This window comes from Etheostoma spectabile, chromosome 11, assembly GCF_008692095.1.
Source record: "Etheostoma spectabile isolate EspeVRDwgs_2016 chromosome 11, UIUC_Espe_1.0, whole genome shotgun sequence".
NCBI classification, from domain to species: Eukaryota; Metazoa; Chordata; class Actinopteri; order Perciformes; family Percidae; genus Etheostoma; species Etheostoma spectabile.
In genome coordinates, this window is record NC_045743.1 from 21,896,476 (window position 1) to 21,905,041 (window position 8,566).

At 44.2% G+C, this 8,566-nt stretch overlaps 1 long non-coding RNA gene across 1 annotated transcript in view; it reads right to left on the reverse strand.

Moving 5' to 3' along the window:
- LOC116698099 (uncharacterized) overlaps nucleotides 1–7,213 on the reverse strand; it is a 16,223-nt gene extending 9,010 nt beyond the window's left edge. The window contains exons 1-2 of the long non-coding RNA XR_004334115.1: nucleotides 7,204–7,213; nucleotides 428–438 (exon numbers count right to left, since the gene is read on the reverse strand). This is a non-coding gene — a long non-coding RNA (uncharacterized LOC116698099). The remainder of the gene's footprint in view (nucleotides 1–427; nucleotides 439–7,203) is intronic.
- Nucleotides 7,214–8,566: the final 1,353 nt, after the last annotated feature.

Sequence of the window (8,566 nt, forward strand, 5' to 3'; positions counted from 1 at the left end):
CCCCCCCCCTGCTGTCTTGCTACAGGATATATATTACATACATTAACTTGAAACAAAACATTCATCATTTAGTAACACCTGTCATTCAAACTACATATTCACTGTAGATAGTTAATGAAGGAAATTTTTATCTTGCTTTTATCAAATCAAATGCTTAGCCAAACTCATTCTTACTCCCAGCTTGGTCTTGATTACAGCCTTGCCTGTCCCCATGGTAACTGTCCTAGCTGCAGGATGCTACAATTGTCCAAAATGTCAAACTAGACAAAAAACATCACAAAAATCAAGTAACGACAGCGTGACGTGTTATTATCACCAACAGATGACAGAGTCCAAATAAGGTGCCAAAATGAACACCGTTTTCACAAAACAGCATTAGAACATGTACTGAAAGTAGATCGGAAATATAAGTGTCCGGATGGCAGACTCCATGATAAACTCCAGTGGAAAGTAATAGAGGCTGGAAATGGAACAACAATAGAGAAAATAGAGGCGATCTATGTGTACTCATGGGTACTTTGAGAGGAAAGGCTAATCTTCACCTCCACTCAACACAAAGATGGAAAAGAAACAACTTCTGCCCACTTTATTTCCACTCCAGTTTCCACTTTTCCACAGACAGGTATCCTTTTATTTATAGACAGCTGTCTCTGACAACTTTTTATTGTCTTAATGTCATTGGCGCCGTAAACACAAAGAAGTGCCTTCATTCCCAGTAGCCATGCTAAAAGCTTAGTATTTATTAATGCTACTGTGCCGTGCAAGGGAGTTTCTGAAAGAAATGAGTATCCACACTCAGTATTTCTCTGTAAATTACTTTAGCAATTAGCATTAGCGAACATGCTAGCATTGATTAGAGCTGCTTATGGTTCCCTGCAGGCAGAGCAGGAGCTGCAGCTTTGAGCCTTGTTAAATAGGCCTGAGCCAGCTAACACAATCTAACATTTAGTGTAATTAACAGAGGTGGTTAGTCTTTTCATGTGTAAATACGTTGATTTAAACATGAAACAAACAGCCTGAATAGCATTTCACAAACACAAGGTTGAATAAGGGCACGTTAATTTGCCAGAGCTGAGCAATTAGGTAGAACACAATGCTAATTTCAACTCTCTGGTCCTTTGGGATATGATAATGCATTGTGTGGAGACGCATTACATGGGTAGGCACTACATGTTCATGCTTTCAAGTGACTGTTAATTATTCATTTCATTTTTTTTTCTTTTAACCATGTCCAACTGCGATTGGAGCCAACAGCCAGCTCCCCAACCTGTGAGGGATCCAGAGACATGAGAATGAACCTGCTCCACCGCAGAGACACACGGATGAACTAGTGCTGTCAGTTAAAGGCGTTATTAACAGCGTACATTTTTTTATTGTGATATTAACGATCTTTTATCTTTTAGCCTAGCAAACTTTGTAGTTTTTCACATGCGTTCATAATGGGGAAGGGGTGTGTGTGTGCTAATACTGTAATATTATAAGCACTATAGCAAAAATAAATGAATATATACACTCTTTGTAGTGCAAATAACGTAAGTGGCCTGATGTTTATTCTGTTGCTGGTGTGTTTGTGTGTGTGTGTGTGTGTGTAGGTGATAGAGCGAGGGAGAAGTGAGAAAGTGAGTTGCGCATGTGTTTGAGTGTGTGCATATCTGAGTGTGTGTCTGTCTGTGTGTGAGTGAGTAAGTGTGTGTATGTATGTGTTTTTCAAATTTCCCTGTGTGCATGTGTGTCTGTGTGTGAGTGTGTGTGTGTATGGGTATGTATGTGTTTTCCAAATTTTTCATGTGTGTGTGTGTGTGTGTGTGTGTGTGAGCGTGACCACCCAGCCAGTCTGAATGAAATCAGGGCAGACCAGGACTGTCACTCCGTGGCGGCTGACTACAAAAGAAGCTGTGATAGAAAGATGAAACAAGGGGACATCACTAGTTAATGTGACGTGACCTTGTCCGACAAATAGTTATGATGACGGAGCTTAGTGCTGCGCACCCACACACTGGGGGGGGCGGGGGGGGTTTCAAATCAGGCGGTGATGAAAACCGTCCTCACTTAAACTGCTTTTGAAAGCCAAGGCCAAGGGGTCTAAATGCTCCAGCTAATATAATTAAGCTAGGTTCACACAGGTCCCGAGCCCCCAGGGTCAGCCTCCCAAGCCCAGGGAATGTCTCTATTCCTGGCCTACAGAGCAGAGCTGAGCTCAGGCCCCCAGAAAGTCCTCAAGCCCCCTCCAGGCTTTCACTTCTCCATTTAACTCCGATACCAGGGGGTTTGGTAAGGAACGGGGGGGGGGGGGGGGGGAGCGTAATGAGAAACACTGGGGAGCTAAGTGTTGTGAAATGGAGGCGGGGAATGAAGCGGGAGGTTCCTCAGGATCAGGACCCCCCTAACCCCTATGCCCAGGCAGATTAGTCCCAGGGGCTCGGGGGATCGGCAAGGACGGCAAGAAGGGGGACAAGCTGCTGGGGAACAAATCAGAGGAAAAACGTTTTAGGATTTGAGAAAGAGGAATTGATTTTGAGAAGGGGGGGGAGCAGAGACACTGAAAGAAGAAATAAACAAGTGTGTTTGCTTTAAATTAGGGGACTTATTGATTCTTATCCATATCAAATCACACTCCTCATCTCACATCCGTCCACACCATCCGCCTACATTCCCTTACAGGACTTGGAAAACGCAAGGCTGCATATTTTATATATATATATATATATATATTATAATATATTATAGCATTGTGCGCCAAACCAAAAGGACCCAAAACTGTTTTTCAAACTGTAGTACTGAATTTGGCAGAAATCCCACAGAAGCAGAGCGCTTTCATATCAAGGCTGTGACACAGCTGTGTAGGAGCCTGCTTTAACAAATTGGAATCATTGATTTGCTTAATTAGCTAAATTCTCTGATGGCTGAGGAACATTTTGCCTTGACTTTTTTGGGGCTTTATGTCAACCAAACTGCAAATGAGCAGATGTGGTAATACAGTCTATGTTTGTGACTTTTTTTTTTGAAAAATATGTCAATACCTTACACGTCTGTGACTCTTATTTTTCCAGTTCAGCCCTGAGAAACATCGTCACCGGATTAGGATTTCATCAGCTGGCGTTCCCAGAGATGGTGCGTGCAAAGGAATTTCCCCAGGATTTATATCCTGTTCATGTGCACTTGTCTCCCATTGCTTGACACCAGCTTCCCCCATGCCACCAGCCTAAACATCACACACAAAGGCCACCCAGTTAGCCAGCAAAAGTCCCTAATCTGTCCAAAACCTCAGTGGTGTGAAAAAGTGTTTGCCCCCTTCCTCATTTCCTGTTCCTTTGCAGTTTGTCACACTAAGTGTTTCGGAACATCAAAACAATTTAAACAATAGTCCAGGACAACACAAGTAAACACAAAATGCAATTTGTAAATGAGGTGTTTATTATTCAAGGTAAAAAAAATCCAAACCATCACGCCCTGTGTGAAAAAGGTATGCCCCCCTTGTAAAACATACTATAACTGTGGTTGTCACACCTGAGTCAATTTCTCTAGCCACACCCAGGCCTGATTATTGCCACACCTGTTCACAATAAAGGCATCACTTAATAGGAGCTGTTGACACAGTAAGGTCCACCAGAAGATCCTTAAAAGAGCTACACCTCATGCCGAGACCAAAGACATTCAGGAACAATTGAGAAAGAAAGTAATTGAGATCATCAGTCTGGAAAGGGTTATAAGCCATTCCAAAGCTTTGGGAATCCAGCGAACCACAGTGAGAGCCATTATCACAAATGGCGAAGACATGGAAAAGTGGTGAACCTTCCCAGGAGTGGCCGGCCGCCCAAAATTACCCCAGAGCGCAGCGACAACTCATCCAAGAGGTCACAAAAGACCCCACACAACGTCCATAGAACTGCAGGCCTCACTTGCCTCAGTTAAGGTCAGCGTTCATGCCTCCACATCAGGAAAAGACTGGGCAAAAATGGCCTGCATGGCAGAGTTTAATAATAATAATAATAAAATGAATTTGTATAGCGCTTTTCCCGAGCTCAAAGTCGCTTAACAGGGTAAAGACAGTGTATTTAAAAAAAAAAAAACTAAGGATAGGCAGAACCGAAAAGAGGGTCTCAGACAGGACTGAAAAATGGTGAGGGACTCAGAGATGGGATCTATGGGGGAGGAGGAGTTCCACAGCCTTGGAGCTGCCGGAAAAGGCTCGGTCCCCAAAACTGCGGAGCTTTGACTTGGGGACATAGAGGAGACCGGCTGTGGTGGACTGAGGGCCCGTGAAGGTGGTAGGGGGAGAGCAGGACAGTGAGGTATGACGGGGCAAGGTGGGGATGGCTTTGTAGGTGAGGACAGGATCTTGTATGTGATCCGGTGAGAGATGGGAAGCCAGTGAAGCTGTTTTAGGACTGGAGTGATGTGGTGCCGGATGTGGGCGGGTGATGAGACGTGCAGCTGAGTTCGAACCATTGGAGCCTTAATGGAGGTTGAGCTGATGCCGAGGAGAGTAGTGAGTTGAATAGTTGAGTCGTGAGGGATGAGGCATGAATAGTCTTTCGGCAGCAGAGGCAGTGAGTGGAGGGTCTGATTTTAGCAATATTTCAAAGGTGAAAGAAGGAGGTTTTGATGACTTGACGGATGTGGGCTCAAGGAGAGGGTTGAATAAAAAATACACACGGTGCGGGGCCTGGGAGAGGGGAGACGATGGTGGGTCAATGATAAGAGTGGGGTGTTGGCTTTGCAGAGAGTGGTTGGAGCCGATGAGGAGGAATCTGTTATTGCTGTTAGTTGGAAAGTTGTGGTCATCCAGGTTTTGATTGCTGACAGACAGGAGTTGATGTGGTAGAGGGGGGGATTGTGGGGGGAGTTGGTGCTGAGGTAGATCTGGGTGTCATCGGCATAACAGTGGAAGTTTAGGTTGAAATGGCGGAGTATTGACCAAGGGGGAGGAGGTAGATGATGAAAAGAAGGGGGCCGAGTACGGAGCCTGGGGAAAGCCTTGGGTGACTGAGGCAGTAGCAGAGATGTGGTTATGAAGGGAGATGAAATGAGATCTGTCAGAAAGGTAGGAACGGAGCCAGGTGAGTGCAGTACCTTCGATACCAAGGTCTTTGAGTCTGGTGAGTAGAATGTTATGGCTCACAGTATCGAAGGCTGCACTCAGGTCAAGAAGAATAAGGATGTTGAGGGAACCGGTGTCAGCAGAAGTGAGTAGGTCGTTGAAGACTTTGACCAGAGCAGTTTCTGTGCTGTGGAGGGGGCAAATTGGTTATTGGCAAGGAGATGAGTTTGTAATTGTGAGGCAACTATACGTTCGAGGGTTTTAGACAGAAAGGGGAGGTTGGATATAGGGCGGTAGTTATTAAGGGAAGAGGGATCCAGACCAGGTTTTTTAAGAACCGGGGTGACAGCAGCTGTTTTGAAAGCAGAGGGGACAGTTCCAAGGGAGAGAGAGGTTCCAAGGAGAAAACCACTGCTGAGCAAAAAGAACATCAAGCTCGTCTCAATCTCCACAACACATCTTGATGATCCCCAAGATTTTGGGACAACATTCTGTGGACCGATGGACAAAAGTGGAACTTTTTGGAGGTGTGTGTCAAGTATATCTGGCGTAGAAGGAACACTGCATTTCATAAAAAGAACCTTATACCAACAGTAAATATGGTGGTCGTAGTTTGATGGTCTGGGCTGTTTTGCTGCTTCAGGACTGGAAACTTGCCGTGATAAAAGGAACTATGAATTCTGCTGTCTACCAAGAGATCCGAAGGAGAATGTCCGACCATCTGTTGTGTACTCAAGCTGAAACAAACTTGGGTTCTGCAGCAGGACAATGATCCTAAACAACCAGCAAGTCCACCACCGAATGGCTGAAGAAAAACAAAAAGAGACTTGGAGTGGCCTAGCCAAAGTCCTGACCTGAATCCTATTGAGTGTTGTGGTATGACCTTAAAGGAACCGTTCATGCTCGAAACCCTCTAATGTAACTGAATTAGGACAATCTGCAAAGATGAGTGGGCCAAAATTCCTCCAGGACGCTGTAAAAGCCTCATTGCACGTTATCGCAAACGCTTGGTTGCAGTTGTTGCTGCTAAGGGTGGCCCAACCGTTATTAGGTTTAAGGGCAATCACTTTTTCACACGGGCCAGGATGGTTGGATTTTTTTTCACCTTAATAATAAACACCTTCATTACAAATTGCATTTGTGTTTACTGTGTTGTCCTTGACTATTGTTTAAATTGGTTTGATGTTCCGAAACACTTAAGTGTGGACAAAAGGCAAAGGAACAGGAAATGAGGAAGGGGGCAAACACTTTTTCACACCACTGTATTGATCACACAGGAACAATTGTTGGCATTACATCTTGAATCTCTCTCTCTCTCTACCTGTCTTTTAATGTGTCACCCCATCCCCCTCCTTAGCTATGAGCAAGCTGTTGAAAAGTGAGAATGGTGCTTAACATAGGATTTACATTAGAACACTAGCAGTCAGTCAGTGTGAGGGTGGGGTGAATGGCAGTTGACACAGCTAAACGACAGTCTGCCCACAGCTCGCTATTAGTTGGCAAATGGCATCTTTACTTCTTCATTTAGTCCTTTGTGCAAAAAAAAACTAATGCTCAAACAATATGTGGCATGATAAGTGGCATTATTAAGTGATAATGGAGTTCAAAGGTCAGCTTGCATGCGGCCAGACGCTCTGAGTCACGCAGTGTAAAGCAGTCTGTTGATGGCAGCATTGTGCACAGCGTGTTTGCACAATTCGTCCCCGCAATCCCAACAAGGGCTTTAGCAAAAGCCATGTTTGCTGACTAAAGGCTTCACTTTACAGCGCAAATAAAAAGGCTCCGCGGTGTTTTTGGGGGGTTTAAGCTCAAAAGCAAACGGTCGCTCAGAGCTCACACACATGTTATAAAGTGCCTGTTCTAATGCCATAAGCAAATAAATGCCATGATCTAACTCTTCCTAAAGGCTGTAATCCTTAATAATTCATAATAAATGATTGCTTCATCAGAACACCATTGATCTGCCTGAGTGAAGTCAGTGACAGCTTTCAGATGCAATGTTTCTCAGAGGCCTCAATGTGTGTGTGTTTGTGTGTGTGTGTGGAAATGATTAAGGAGGCGCAAGTGAGAAAGGAAGCAATATCAGCACGCCAATCCTTTGATATCTACATTGCTGTTGTGAGAGAGTGAAAGATGGAGAATTAAGAAAAGGAAGATGGCACGCAGCGACAGGGGAAAAAAAAAACACATCTCGTCTCGCATGTAATCCTTGGAACATGAAATAGTAATAAAAAAAACAAAATGTCAGAGAAGAGCCGAAGCAGGAAATGACATCCGATAAAGAGGCTCAGCCGCTGCCTCCGTAAGCCATCATTACGCTGCCCACCATGGGACAGGATACCATTTCCAAATGCTGCAGAGATCCACAGTTAATAACGAGCCCAAAATAATTACGGACATCTCATGAATAGATGTCTCATATCTATCCCATCACTGTCTGGAGAGAATTTCCGAATTGCCTGTACTCTGGTCATTTTCAAGCACATCTCCCAGCGGCCTCTCTATTCACCCTGTTCATCCTGCATTGATGAAAAAGGAAACAGTGGCATAACACATAAGTATTTGCAACACACACGTCATGGTGAAGTCAAGAAGCAATGGTGCTTTCATATTCCTGGGATGTGTGAAGGAAAACATTGAGGGTATTTGACAAGTTAAAAGCAGAAAAGGAACAGCTAACTGTATTGAAGCAGAATAGTCATCAACCATTTGACCTCCATCTAAGGCTCAGCAAGCAGGTTGTGTGTATGTGTGTGTGTGTGTGTGTGTGTGTGTGTGTGTGTGTGTGTGTGTGGGGGTTTGGCTGTGTGCGGAGGGGTCTCTCATTTTTCACTGTAACTCTTTGTTTTGCTGAAGCTGTGCTGGGGATATGACTGTGCACTCCTTTATCGTGTCTGAAGAGGAAAAAAGAAAAATCACCCCACTGAGAACAATAGCTGCTGAAAAGTGACAGAGAGAGAGAGAGAGAGAGAGAGAGAGAGAGAGAGAGGGGAAGGGGAGTTGAAATGGCAGTCCCTGAGATGGATGACAAGAAATTCCATCTCTCAGCTTGCTTTTCCTTTTTTCTTACAATCTTTTTCTGCATCTGTTGGAAAAAAAAGAGCCCCCCCCCCATATGCCGTGCTCCTCAGCTTTTTTGTTTGCGTAATTGCTTTAGTGCAGCTAATTGCCATATGCTTGGAGAAAAATCACAAGACAAGCACGTGACCCCAGAGAGACAGGGACTATAAATGCTTTCCACTCGGAGGCCATTCTTGTTTAAAGCAGTGCAATTAAATGTAAATCTGTGCAACAGCGAGATATGATAGTAACAGCCTGAAAATCTGTCTTTGGACTACACTTCTGACATCTGCTGTTTGCATGTCTTTAAGATGCTTCCTTCCATCCATCACACTGCGCATTTAATACATTCAAAGCGTTGCCTTTCTTCATATTATTTTATCGTAGATTTCAGTTTTAGACTACATGTTACACACAGTGTGTAAAACTAAAATGGTATTTAAAGAAATACAAAATGACACGTAA